At 47.2% G+C, this 13,057-nt stretch overlaps 1 long non-coding RNA gene across 1 annotated transcript; it reads right to left on the bottom strand.

Annotated features, from left to right (window-relative positions):
* Window positions 1-8,592: 8,592 nt before the first annotated feature.
* On the bottom strand, window positions 8,593-10,072 carry LOC112957858. The gene is made up of 2 exons (XR_003251284.1): window positions 9,629-10,072; window positions 8,593-9,210 (listed from the first exon to the last, which is right to left on the bottom strand). It is a non-coding gene; the product is annotated as an uncharacterized LOC112957858 (long non-coding RNA).
* Between the last annotated feature and the right edge of the window lie 2,985 nt (window positions 10,073-13,057).

Below are 13,057 nucleotides of genomic sequence, written 5' to 3'. Positions count from 1 at the left end.
CAAAAAGCATTTAAGATTTAAATCATTTATCATTTAAGCAATCACTTAGGATCTGCAGAGCAGCAAACCTATCCTGATGTCCTGCTTGGGACCTCTCCATCTGCAAGAGTTAAGTCTCAAGTTACTACCTGGCTTCTCAGGAGCCCTGCAGGGGGTGAACAAGAAGATAACTGCTAGTTCAGCTGGGATTGCAGGAAAGCACCAGAGCCGATTCCTGGTTTTCAGCTCAGCTAGTATCTCCTCACGGAAAGAGGATTGCAGAGACTTTCTGTAGGCACAAACCTCTCCTTGTATATTCTACAACCAAATCYCGTATCTGGATTTAGCCCAGCATAAGTAACAATCTTAAAGCCTCGGAGTATGCAGCAAAGCAAAAAATCTTATTATGGCAGTGGAATCATGGTTGAAGCAAATATTTTCAGCATTTTTACTTCCAGACATTTGCAACTTGCTGAAAAATACTGTCCGTCGGTCTAAAGATTTCATGTCTTGTCAGTTAAAAGAGCACTTACAAACAAACAAACAGGAAAGGGTTGTCAGTTATTTTTGATCATCTGAAGTGCTCAGATGGGAAAAGAGGAAATAAGTGGATGAAACATGGGTCTAAATATGCAAGATAACAAATTATTATTATTTAGCCTTGAAAAATCTTCCCTCTCCAACCAGAGGCTAAGTTGGCATTTGGATCATGCTAAGCCACCTTGGGGTTTATACAGACACTGCCACTGGAAGTCAGGCCTAGTAACAGCTCCAAAAGGTTTTCCTGGTATCTTTCTAGCTGGGCTGAAAAAGATGCAAAGGTGGGGCATGGGCAGAAAGAAAAGCATTTGTTCTCTGACTTCATTATTATTAGGTCTAAATATGAGGGGTGGAAGAAAAAAGAACCATTAGTGGTCAGTGTGATCAGGGAAACAGAAKTTAAATACCAAAGCAGACTAATTCACCTGACTGGTAAATAAAACACTGAATAAAATCTCAACTATTCGGGGCTCGATGCCACACAGTGAGAAACAGGCTGACTTGAGGTTAGTGGGAAACTTTCATCCTCAGTCATATCTCTAAGAACACCTGCACAAACCCTGGCACTGAAAACATCCCGTCTTCCTGGAGCAAGTCCATGTGGGATTAAGGCAAGCAGGAATCCCAGCCGCTGCAAAGGGCTCCCTCTCCTTGCAGGGGGTGCTCAGGAGCTGCTGCCCCGGCTGCGGGTGGCACGGCTGGTTTGCACGTGCAGGCTCCCGTTGGCTGCTCCCCGTTCTGCTGCAAACTCTCCTGCATTGTGGCAGGTCTCTGCTGCATTTCTTGGTAACAGCTCCGTGTGCTTTATTATCAAAAGAGGGATTTAAAAATAGAACATGAAGACACAGCAGTGACAGTGCAGTTGCAATTACAAATGCTGCCTTTTTGGAATCAGCCGCTGTAGGTGCCTCTCTGCTGAGAGTGTTTGCCCAGGAGCAATAAACCACGGCTGAGAACACAGTGGGGACAGACGCAGGGACAGCGGGGCGCAGAGCCCCACACACCAGAGCCCAGGCGCCTGCAGGTCTAATGACACTCCTGATTCGTGACAGGAGGAGAGTGGGCGCCACCTGAATATAAAATAAAGTCACATTAAACACTCGGATTTTTCAAGGTAGGGGAGGATTGCCTTTAAAAAAGAATTTTTAAAAATATATGTTTTTAAAATCTTTTTTTTTTAAATCTTAAAATATTTTTTAAAAATATATGTTTTTAAAATCGCCTTAAAAAAAATGGGGGGGAAAAAAAAGTGCAGGCCCTCTGAAAGGCAGGAGCTTCCAGTCTAACTGCTCACCTAACCCCCCACTAAGGAACATCTGAAGCTCCAGGACTGCATAGGGCTGTGAGCTGGAACTTCAGTTTAACCACAGGTGCAACACTTAATAACTTTCCATAAACTGCATGTCAAGGAAGTATATACAGTTCTATCCAAAGACACAGAGGAAAAGCAAAAAGCACAAAAACGTCCTTAATGAGTTTTTGCCTCCTTTTTACCTTAAAAATGGTTATTAGACGCTTTTTAAGGTAAAAACCTAACAGGTCATTAGACCTGTTAGCCAGGCAGAGTGCCCAGGAACTTGCACTCCTGTGAGGCTGCCAAAGACAAAGCAGGGGCAGAAGAAACGTCCCTCCTTTTGGCTCAGGCTTTGTGAACACAGCAAAAAATTCTCCTTAATTACTGCATTTAAAGACTACTAGAAAAATACAGACTGGTCCAGTATTTCTTAATACCTAAATGAAACACAAACAGCTAAYTAAAATTAAAGCAATACACAAACTTTGATGTCATTTCAGTGGAAAGAAATGTAATGAAAGGAAAAGCAAGTAAAGAAACATTAAGAATGCCACAGTGAAAAAGGAAAAGCCTTTTCTCTCCCTTCCCAAAGCCCCCTGCGAATCACCAGAACGGCAGCTGGCAGTTTGGAGTTACTGGTGAAACAAGTCTGGTTTGCAGCCTCGGAAAGAGGAGYGTGGTGCTTTGGACATAGGGTGCGTAAGTCCCAGTAGCAGCGTCTGCCCATCGTGCGGTGTCTGTGTGCTCGGCAGCCGCACGAGGTGCCCTGGAGAAACCTCCACGGAGCCCCGTTGCCCGGCTCGGCCGCCCTCGGAGCCGCTGCTCCCGGAGCGCTCAACTCCCCCCGTCCTCCCTCCGYGCCCACGCGCCAGGCGCTCCACACGACCCAGCATGGAGCAGACACCTTCACACTGACTCACAGCATGGTTGGGGTGGGAAGGGACCTCTAGAGACCATCTAGTCCAAGCCCTGCTCCAGCASGGACACCCAGAGCACGGGGCACAGGGCGGCATCCAGGCGGGTTTGGAGACCTCCAGAGAAGGAGACTCCACAGCCTCCCTGGGCAGCCTGTGCCAGGGCTCTGTCACCCTCACAGGGAAGAAGTTCCTCCTCACATGGGGATGGAACTGCCTGGGTTTCAACTTGTACCCATTGCCCCTTGTCCTGTCACTGGCCACCACTGAGAAGAGTTTGGCTCCCTCCTTCCACTCACTGCTACCTGAGAAAAAGCTGAAGTGGTTGGGGCAGGCAAAACATGAGGGAAACAACAGGCGTCCAAAGGCGAGACAGGCACCGACCTTCCCCCGCGGTACACCTGCATTTCAAACTGCAAGTCCTGGCGCATGAAGTGAGAGCTTCTGGTCAGTGCCAAACACCCGCCACCATCTAGGAGATCTGGCAGCAGGTTTTCTGCTTTCCTTCTACTGTTTAATTTCAAGGTCTTGCAAAACACATGTCAATGTATGTAAGGGAAATTTGCGTTTCAAGGACAAATCTCCACAGCTGAGGAGTAAGACTCACAGCCATGAAGTTTGCAACAAACGGCAACTTTGTTTTTAAACATCTATTCTGAGCTGAGCAAAAAGACCAATAGCACCATTTTACTTCTGTCCCTTTTTTTCCAAACTTATATATTTGCCTAAGTTATTTCCTTAATTGTGCATTCACATACACAAGTGGTAGGGTCAGCAAACAGACTATATGCAAAATGGAGATTTCAGAAATATTCACTGCTAAAATTCAACTGTTAAATGCATTTTGGTAGGTGAAAAAGATTCAGCAAGCTTTTCCAACAGGAGAAAATCCAAAGGATTACATCAAATCATGTTACAGATGTTGATGGATACTGCGTCTTCAGAAAAACAGGGGACATTCAAACACCTCTGATTGCTCAGAATACATCGCTGCAGGTCTTCCACAAAACAAAACTGTAGGGAAAAAGGACCTTTAATCCACAGATTAACTTCAAAACAGAGATGTGGCTCCATGGCTGCTCCCTCTCCTACACGTGAACAAAAGCAGCACAAGCCACTTTGGTGCCTGCAGTGACCAGCAAGGGCCAAAAGCCAGAAGAAGGCCTCTCAGCAGGGACCATGGTCTCACACACCTTTGCTGGCACTGCCCTTACTGCTCAAYGTCCATATTCAGTTCACTTCTGAACACAGCATCATCTCCTACCTTCAGGATGTTCTCTTTACTTACAAGGAAGGCTGCAAGAGCTGGGTAAGTAGCCTGAAGCATTACCCGGCATCAGTGGACACATCTCCTGAAGCAGCGCTCCGCCATTCCCCACGGGGCAATCACAAAAGCTGTCCCTGTGCCCACCACAGCCTCTGAGGCTTGGATGGTTCCTCGTGACACCTGCAGCGAATGGCTTTTGAGATGGTGTGGGGAGCCACGAGCCACACATGGTCACCACAAAGCCCCAGAGATGCCAGAGAGAGCTGCTCAATGTGGCCCCATGGCCACATGTGGGAAAAAGGTCCTTGGGTCCATTCAGGTGGGTGCCCACACGAGTGACTGGCTTACACACGTGGTGTGTCCTCTGGACACCATGGAGCCCGGGACAGATATGGAGATTATAGAAGGTCACAGAAAATCACCTGGAAGGAGGCTCACTTCTGCACAGCCTCTGGCTCAGGTTTCAATTCCACACCTGGTTCACTCTGCATCACTCTGGCAAGTAGAGCGAGGAGAGTCCAGGCCTGTGTGGCCGCACGACACAGCCAGTACCTGCACACCCTGTGCTCTCTGCAAGTCTCTGTCCTCCAAGTTACCATTCAAAGCTGGGGCAACCCATACCAATCTCGTCACAATCAGGGYTGCGGACCTGCGTAGTTCCCAATTTTATTGCTGGCACACCATTTACACAGTAATACCGACAAATACATATTAATATCTTTAAGTAATTTTCACGGGGAATGCAAGGCAGATCTAAYTGTACAACTGTCTTAAGCTTTCGCTGTTGTTGTTTACAGTGCCAGGGCTCCAGATCCGTCTATTGGCAAGCGGTGCCTTTTCCCTCTACACCTCGACAGTCACCATTCTCCAGGTCTTTCCTCCACAACTTCCATTTGGGCACTAGGAGAACTCCGGAGGCTTTTATTTGCATTGATGGTTCAGGACTTAGCACTGGATCTGTCATATATGGTTAAGCTGCTGCTGGGCTAAGCTCTCTTTTTTATCCTGAGTGGTATTTTCTCTTTGAACTTCAGGAATTTATACAGTGCTTTATCCTTTCAAGTATCTCCACAAATTCTTCCTAAGATCTACAGCCCAGGCAGGGCCTTTTTACCACAGAAAGGCACAGTATGTTTCCATGCTTTGCAGTCACTGTAATATGGCCCACTGCTTCTCTAAGCCCACTACCATTACATTAATTATTTCGATCAGAGCAGCTGGTTAAGAAGCTGCAGTCATTTCTTTTCTGATAGTCCAGCACACTATCAAAAGTCCACTTGCCTACAACAAATCAAAGAGAGTTTTAGGAAGCCCTACAATAGACTTTTATGCGTTAAAAGAAAAAAATGAAATCCCTAAAATGCACAGAAAAAAAAAAAAAAGATATTTCTGCTGGCTTGTTTTTAGAAGGAAAACGCTCATCATCTAAGTGCAAATGCAAACAGTAATCATAATATGTGGCTCCCAGACCATCAAAAACTACAAAGCAGCATTCCCTATGACTACACACAGGAGAGCTACCCTAGTTGGTCCCAGGAAGGACCCTCTAAGCACAGAAATTTAGTAAGTAGCTGCATTTTAAGTTATTCAACTTGTACAAGAGCTTCTGTTTATCTCTGCAAAGCAAGCAAGTCTTAAGCAGTTGTCTACAATAAGGTCAGTCTGAATACAACTAGATTAAATTGGGGTCAGGAARAAAAATTAGCAAAGTGCCTTTTAAGCTTAGCATGACGAAGTGCTCACAAATACTGTTTGCTTTTAAATTGCCGCCTGTATTTGTCTACAGAAACAAGAACTGCAAAAGTAATACTTCTAATATTACCTTTCTTCCTTCCTTCCTTCCCTGCTTTCTTGCTTTCTTTCTGTCACAGTTGCCTTTTGCCTTGTTCTCCATCTCCTTTCAGTCTCATTTCTCTCTACTCCACCTTCTCCTTCTAACATTCCTGCTTCTCCAGTCTATCTCTCTCTGCCTTTACCCTCTTCCAGTCTGCTGAAGGGCTGTGTCTGTGCTGCTGCAGGTAGGTGATAAGAAAACTGATAAAAATGATAAAAATCAGCTGAGACTTATTCTGGCAAGTTTGCCAAGGAAAGGGCACATTCCCCCTGCTCTGTCCAAAAGTGAGTTAGATGTGGACTAAGTAGGCACAGATAAAACATGCAGAATTCTGCAGAATTCCCATATCAACGATTCAAAACTCTCTCATTTTCATTAATTAGTCCCACCATAATTACACTGCTTTTTCTGGGCAACTGTCTCTAAAAGGCTACCATTTAAGAAGGGGGGAAAAAAAAAAAATTAGATATGCAGATATGTCCGAAACATTAAAGAAGAATAAAACATTAATAAGAATGTGYGCACATCAGGCATTACATGCAGACCAGAACATATACTGTGTTTTATATTAAGAATGCACTAGCGTGTTGTGCCATTCCTATCACAGGAGCAAATACCTGCCTCTGACAACCTTCTTGAAGTCCCGGCCCTAGGAAACAACCTCATTATCCCCCTCCTCCAGAACATTCCCTTCATTCACCTCGCTCCGTTTGGACCCCGTGCAGGTAGGTCGGCCCCCAAAGGCTGGTCCCTTCTCTGAGGCCAAACCCTGGACGCTTGTGCACCGCGCTGCCCACGGCGGCCAGCGGCTGCGGAGCTCCRTTTGGGAGTCACACAGACCACTGCCCCCTCTTCAGCTTCAACAAGAGAGAGGTACCTCAGATCTCACAGATACTTCCTTCCTTCCTKTCTTTCTCCAGTCGGTTCTGCTAATCTAGGTCATGTAAGGGTCTATAAACAGAGGTGAATCCCTACTTTTATTTCAYCACCCAAATCTCCAATCATTTGGGTGGTGAAAATAGTTCTGCAGAAATAAATTGATTCCAGGGCTCATACTGATTCTGCCAAAAATCACAGAGCTTAGAGTGCCCTATAAAGCTCAAGGAAAACTGTGCCCACAGACCTGTCAGAATTTTAAGAGAAGTTTAAATCCATTTGCAGCTGCGAGTGCCTTGGTATTCACYCTGCAGCCACCTAGAGCTCTCCCCAAACATGGAGAGCTGGACCTTCAACCAAGACACCTGTGTGAACTGAGACAGCAAGGCCAAGGAATTCCCCAGCGTCAGACTAATAAAATTAGAGGACTGGAGGGAAATGCACTTCTGCAATCAAATCCCACTGTGGTCAAGCCACTTTGCTTTGCTGTGTCCCTTCTGTACAGGTAGCAAATAGTGTTTAGCTCTTCAAAAGACTCAGGAACATCTAACCATCAGTGATTACATGGACRGTATAAATGTGGGAGCTGAGCAGCATCTATGGAACGGGCCTCGCCAGCTACACACAGGTTTGGAAGCATTAGAGTTRGTACCTGCAGGAAAAGGTTTCTTGCGTTCCCCCTCGCTAACTGCGCTCCACGCAACTCTTGCTCAACGAAGCACTGCACTCTGTAATTAATACCAAATGAAAACCACGGCATGCAGCGATTGCCACGGATCTCGAGCTGCACTAGTGAACAGGTCGGTCGAATCCAAGCTGGTAAGAAACTTCAGAGCGGTTTGTAAAGGATTCACTGCARTAAAGTGTCATTTTCCATATTCTCAGCTGCAGTAACAAGGAGCACATTCAAAAGACTAAACAGGCTCTTTTGTTTATTACATAATCTGTGAACAGCAAGCAGAAAGCAGCAAGTGCAGATTCTTCATTTGAGCACTTCAAAGCCTTATTGCCCCCGCCAGAAGCAGCAGTCTATTTTCTGGTTCATTATTTTAAAACCCCAACTCCCACCTCGGCAACCTTTTCGGAGGAGGCAGCTCCCTGCTCCTCCCGGCTGGCACCCGCAGCCCGTGCAGCACCTCGGACGGGCAGGTCCCGCTGTGGGGACGGCACCGGGGCCACGCAGGGCCGCCCGGCCCGTGCCACCACGGGCCCCGCGTGCCCGGGGAGGCGGCGCAGCAGGGCCCCGCGGGAGGCAGCCGCTCGCACGGGCTCCGCGGGAGGCAGCGCTGCCTCGCGCACGGCTCTGCGGCCGAGCAAAGGCCAACAGGGCCCAACTCGTACCCGGCACGAGCGCGCGCGCCCGTGAAGCACGCGGCTGCTGTAGGGAGCAAACTCCACAGGCACGGAGAGCCTCTGCAYGGGGCACTTCTGCGAGGCGTGTGGGCACGTGCGGACCACCCACGGAAGACAGTTCAGCTCCTTTCACACACGTATAGACCTAGGGAGGAACTGGAGTTGCCCGGAAAACGAGGGTCAGGATGAGAGCAACAGGTGTCAGATCTCACACTCCACTCGGTACGATTCCCAGTACTTTCTTCCCAGGAAGATCCTACTACAAGCTYGCTCCTACTGCTCCCTCTTCCCTTTTTTATTGTAGCTCTTGTAGATCTTTCATTTTTGCCCTTGCACTACTTTCTATCATTGGAAGACAGTTTGTGGGTTTAGCTTTGTTTTCTTAAGCTTTTATTGGTAATAATTACATTCCAGAAAGTGCTGCATTATTTATCTCCTACTTTTTTTTCCTCCAGTTGCCCATGGATCCAGCAAGAGAGAGGCTGCTCGGAACATCTCCACAGGGCTCTTCTTCTCGACCGCGAACAAGGCAACTGGAAGCAGCTCTCCTGGCTGGCAAGGACGTGCTGCAAAAACAGCTCCACTTCTCTGCACAACCAACGGGGACAGTTCAGCACGGGCTCATTGCTTCCAATGGACACATTCACCTGCAAGTATGACGAGCAAATCTGGGCTCTAAACCAGCAGCTCCTCTCTTCACCACCAAGGCCCAAAGGCAAGACTTTCATCAGGCTTTTATTTAAASAAGCTTAACCATAACTTGACTCTAGCGGGGTTTCATCATGCAGCCARGCCTGCTCTCATAGGCCAGTGTCAGAGGGGTTAGTGATCAGGGGGAAGCTCTGGCTGAATTTTTGAAAAGCCCTGGATAATGTTGAAGGATTTCCTTATGTTAGGATTCTGACATCACCAAACAGTTTATAGAAGTTGCTGTCACATCACATTTTAATTGCTGTTACCTCTTTAGACAACAAAGCTAAACTAGAGCTTGTCAGCACCGAGAGAAAAGGAAATCAAGTGTGCTTCTGAAGTCTGAATTTCATTTTAAATAAAAGAAGCAGAGACATCCACACCACTACATGAAGAAACTCCACAAGTCTTCTGCTTCATTTTTGTAGATCTCCATCCTTGGCTCTTCTGACATCTCTTCTAGCTAAGAAGATTAAAAAAAAAAAAGTCATTTGAGATATTATGCTGCTTTTTGGCATCCATCTGGTAGAGGATTTAACTGAAAAGAGCCTTTATTTTTGTACTTTATGTATTATAGGACGGAATTGTGTTAAGTTGTAATCTCTTTTGAACAATTAAGAAATTCCACGTCCCCTTTTGCAAGCTGTTCTGGCTATACAGAGCACACTTGCACACATGCCACCCCTGCACCATGGAAGCCGGCGGCGGTAGCGCTTCCCCTATAGGGCCTTGCAGTGCACATACACGTATGGCCGCGGTCAGTGGCACCTGCCACATGATGAGTACAACTACAGTTGATACACGGATACATGACATTATAGCATAAATGTACAGGTTAGGAATAGTACAGTGGAACAGGATAAAGGAATTCTTTCTCCTACCAGGAGTTGTGGATGTGCTGTGGAGAGGCAGTAGAGCTGTAACCTCTCTTCGCTGTGAGGAAGGAAATGCTAAATTCATGTCACTGGCAATGAGAGAAGGATTGAGCTCCACATATTTCTGTCATAGTTATCTTAAGTGCTGGGGCAAACCCCTGACTMAACTGAAGTCAAGAGCAAACCATTATCAGTTTCAAGGGGACAGGAGATCAGCTCGCAACTCCGTGACACTCCAGGTCTAAGGTAATGAAATCCAAACACCGGCGACTCCACAGATCCTTGCTTCCCTAGATGTAAGACAGGAGTTTCTCCGGGATTTCCAGYTCTGAATTCACTTTGTTCACCACCAGAAGAGATCTTAGGTTGGGTGACCTCCACTCTATGACATGAAGACCATCAAAATATCCACAGAATTTTTGCAAGTGGCTTTGCACTTCACCTCCACCACTGTGGCTGCCAGACCTCTCCTGTGTTGGTATCACACTGTGTTTCTCCACATCTCAAGCTACGCTCCTACAGAATACAGTCAGTGTATCTGATAACTTCAACAAAACATTAAAGTCTATGCTCTAGTTGGAACTGGTAGGCTTTTGATCTAAAATTGGTGCATCTTGCCAACATGTCTTCATTGTAACACTATCTCTAGGTATGGAGATGCAGGAAGACGGGATCACGACAGGGAACAACTTCCCACCCCGCAACSTCGGTCCTCATGTCTGTGATGATCACAAAACGGTGACTGTAAACTTTGAAGATTTAAAAATATAAAGATCCATAATGCTCTGCTATGATTTCCACATAAAAATCCCGTGTAYGCTTCCAACTCACCCCCCTAGCAGCTTTTGCAATGATGCTGGAGGGAAAGCCAATGCATTACATTCTCCCAGGCCGTTCCAATTACATAATCATTTCCCCCTGTCCTTCATCCCCATGTGCCCAACTAAAGAGSCATTCTTGTGCTGCCTCTGTAAGCGGACAGAATTTCAAACATCTATTCCTAAATCATTATAAATMAAGGAACTTGCATGCTCTGCTAGCTTGAGAAGATGGTGTTATTACAGATCACTACTCGAGGAAGTTCRGAATAGCTGCCTAGCACAAGACACCTCTAATGAAAGGCTTTGTTTTGCTTCAGAAAACAGCCAAGTGAGCAGTCTTCCCTCTCTCTGCTCAACATCTTTCTGAGGTGTCACCTCTGTAAGAACTTCCTTCTATTTACATTTATTTAGCGGCAGCACYGATGTCCGCTGGGCTCGGGAACAAAGCTGTCAATCCCCAGCAACACCCATAAGGGACAGAAGTCATTTGTCACGGACGAACACCAGCAACAGCAAAGATGTGACTCTGTTCTCACTCCTCTCTCCAGCATGAAGCAAACAGGTAGGTACTGGGTCAGAYTGGATGCACCATGACATAACTACGAAGTTTTATTGCCAAGCAGACCGGATTAGCTTGCCAAATGAATATGCCCTGATTTCCCCTGTGATCCAATAACCTTCCATTTCAACGAAAGCAGAGCCAACTCGGCCAAGGAAAAGCCACCCCAGCGACAGAGGGGCGTTGAAGCAACTCCTGCAGTTGTGGGCTGCTTGCTGGACTCGCAGTGAGCGCACTGTACCTGGCACATGAACGCCACACACCACCCAAGTGAAGCACACGAGGTCTGACTCATCACGCACTGCTCCAGTTTTGTGCCTTCGGGGCTCCATGTTCTGCCATGGTGACTCACCCCAAGATCCTCTCTCTCCAGGAAAAACATGACAAGCCATGCAGTCCATGCCAGGCTCACCCCTCAACTATAATCCCCGTCTGCACAGCAAAATTAATTGAAATGTAACATTCCATACCACTTACTTGGGCCGTAATGCCTAGAGATAGCGACATATATCATTAATGAAAAGAGCAACAGTTTAAACCATAGTCATTAGAATTAACCCCGTGACACTAAGCAATACCCTTCAGGAGCCTTGTTTAGGAAAACAGTCATTGCCAAATTCTAACAGTGTGTACAGGCACAAGCTAAGATTAACAACATGGAATTAAAGACCAGGAGATTAGTCACTGGAACAAAGAGKTTCCCCAGAATAGTTCCCATTCCAACACTGCTACCTTCACATTCCTAACTAAAAGCTGCTGAGACAGAAGAAATATGGGGAGTAATAGTAAGACATAGAGTAATTATTCTTGGGAAAAAAAAATATAAAAAAAGAGTGCATAATGTTTATAACAGTTATTTTTGACAAATACAAAGCACCACAAGACCATTTCTCTGCTGATAGTTCCATCTCGGTGCATATTCATTGATTTCCATGAAATTACATCCGATTCTTTGCCTGGCATGGGAGTTGCAGATCAGTGTTAAACCTTATGGACTATTCCAAATAGACTTAGACCAGGTAAAACGGGTAGGAGGAGATAACCCATTCTATAGCCTACAGTGTTTAACCACACCAATCGGGGAAATCATCGGCCAAGAACATTTTCAAAAGCCAGACAGATCAAAACCCATCCTGGGCTCTGCTCTACAGCTTAACAGGTCGCTCTCTAGCAGCTTACCATGAGGTCCTTTCTATACTTTATTGTCCGTGAGCAGTTGCACAGCCAGTAGGTTACCCCAGCACGCAGGGATCGCAGCCCCACACTTGTTGCCCAGATTTGGGCCCAAGTCACTTCCAAGAGAGCAGAATCCAGCGGCGCTGATGCCGCAGCTCAGGCACGCGGGGCCTCGGTGCACACGAACAATAACACGTCCAAACCTGCCCGTGGAAACGATTTCGGAGCCCGGGAGCGCCGCACGCATGGTTAGCCCTTCGCCTCCCAGCACAACACGTTGCTCGTGCACACGTGTAACTGGGCACCTGCCACTGCCAATGCAGCACCGCATCCCAACCACAGCTGCCTCCTGCGGAGAGGGCACGGCGGGAGCTGGCGTTTTTCACCTAACTTTTTTCAGAAGGCGAAATTTATTCTTAGGCATTCCAGTCCCTTGGTTTCAACTTTGTCTTGTGATAAAGAGGAAAAAAAAAAAMCAGTAAAAAARGTCCATGTGAAACCACGCATTCCTCCAGTGCATTAAACATTGAATAAATATGAGAACTTTGCTGGGGACTGCAACAAGAGCAGAGTGAAATCCAACGACCTGGCAGCAGGGCTATGCCCTTTTGGGCAGCAACACRAACAAACAAACCTCAAAACAGAACGACATTGGGTTTTGCCCGAGTTCAGGTACSCTTTGGGCAGAGGTGCCAGCCGCGAGCCCCGTTGCCGGCGCTCGCCCACGTTGCCGGGAGCGGGCCGTGCTGTGTGGCAGGGGTCCCGGGGCGCGGGCCCGTGCCCGCTGCCCGGCCTGGGGGCGGCGGCTCCCGGGGAGCCCCGTGCGGGGCTCCGAGCACGCGGCGCTGCTCGAGGCCGGGCGCGGCTCCCGCGGCCTCC

The sequence above is a fragment of the Nothoprocta perdicaria genome, unplaced genomic scaffold, assembly GCF_003342845.1.
Source record: "Nothoprocta perdicaria isolate Ctin4 unplaced genomic scaffold, notPer1 scaffold_77, whole genome shotgun sequence".
In the NCBI taxonomy this organism is placed as follows: Eukaryota; Metazoa; Chordata; class Aves; order Tinamiformes; family Tinamidae; genus Nothoprocta; species Nothoprocta perdicaria.
The sequence above is the reverse complement of the archived record's forward strand: the minus strand, read 5'-3'. Positions and strand labels throughout refer to the sequence as shown.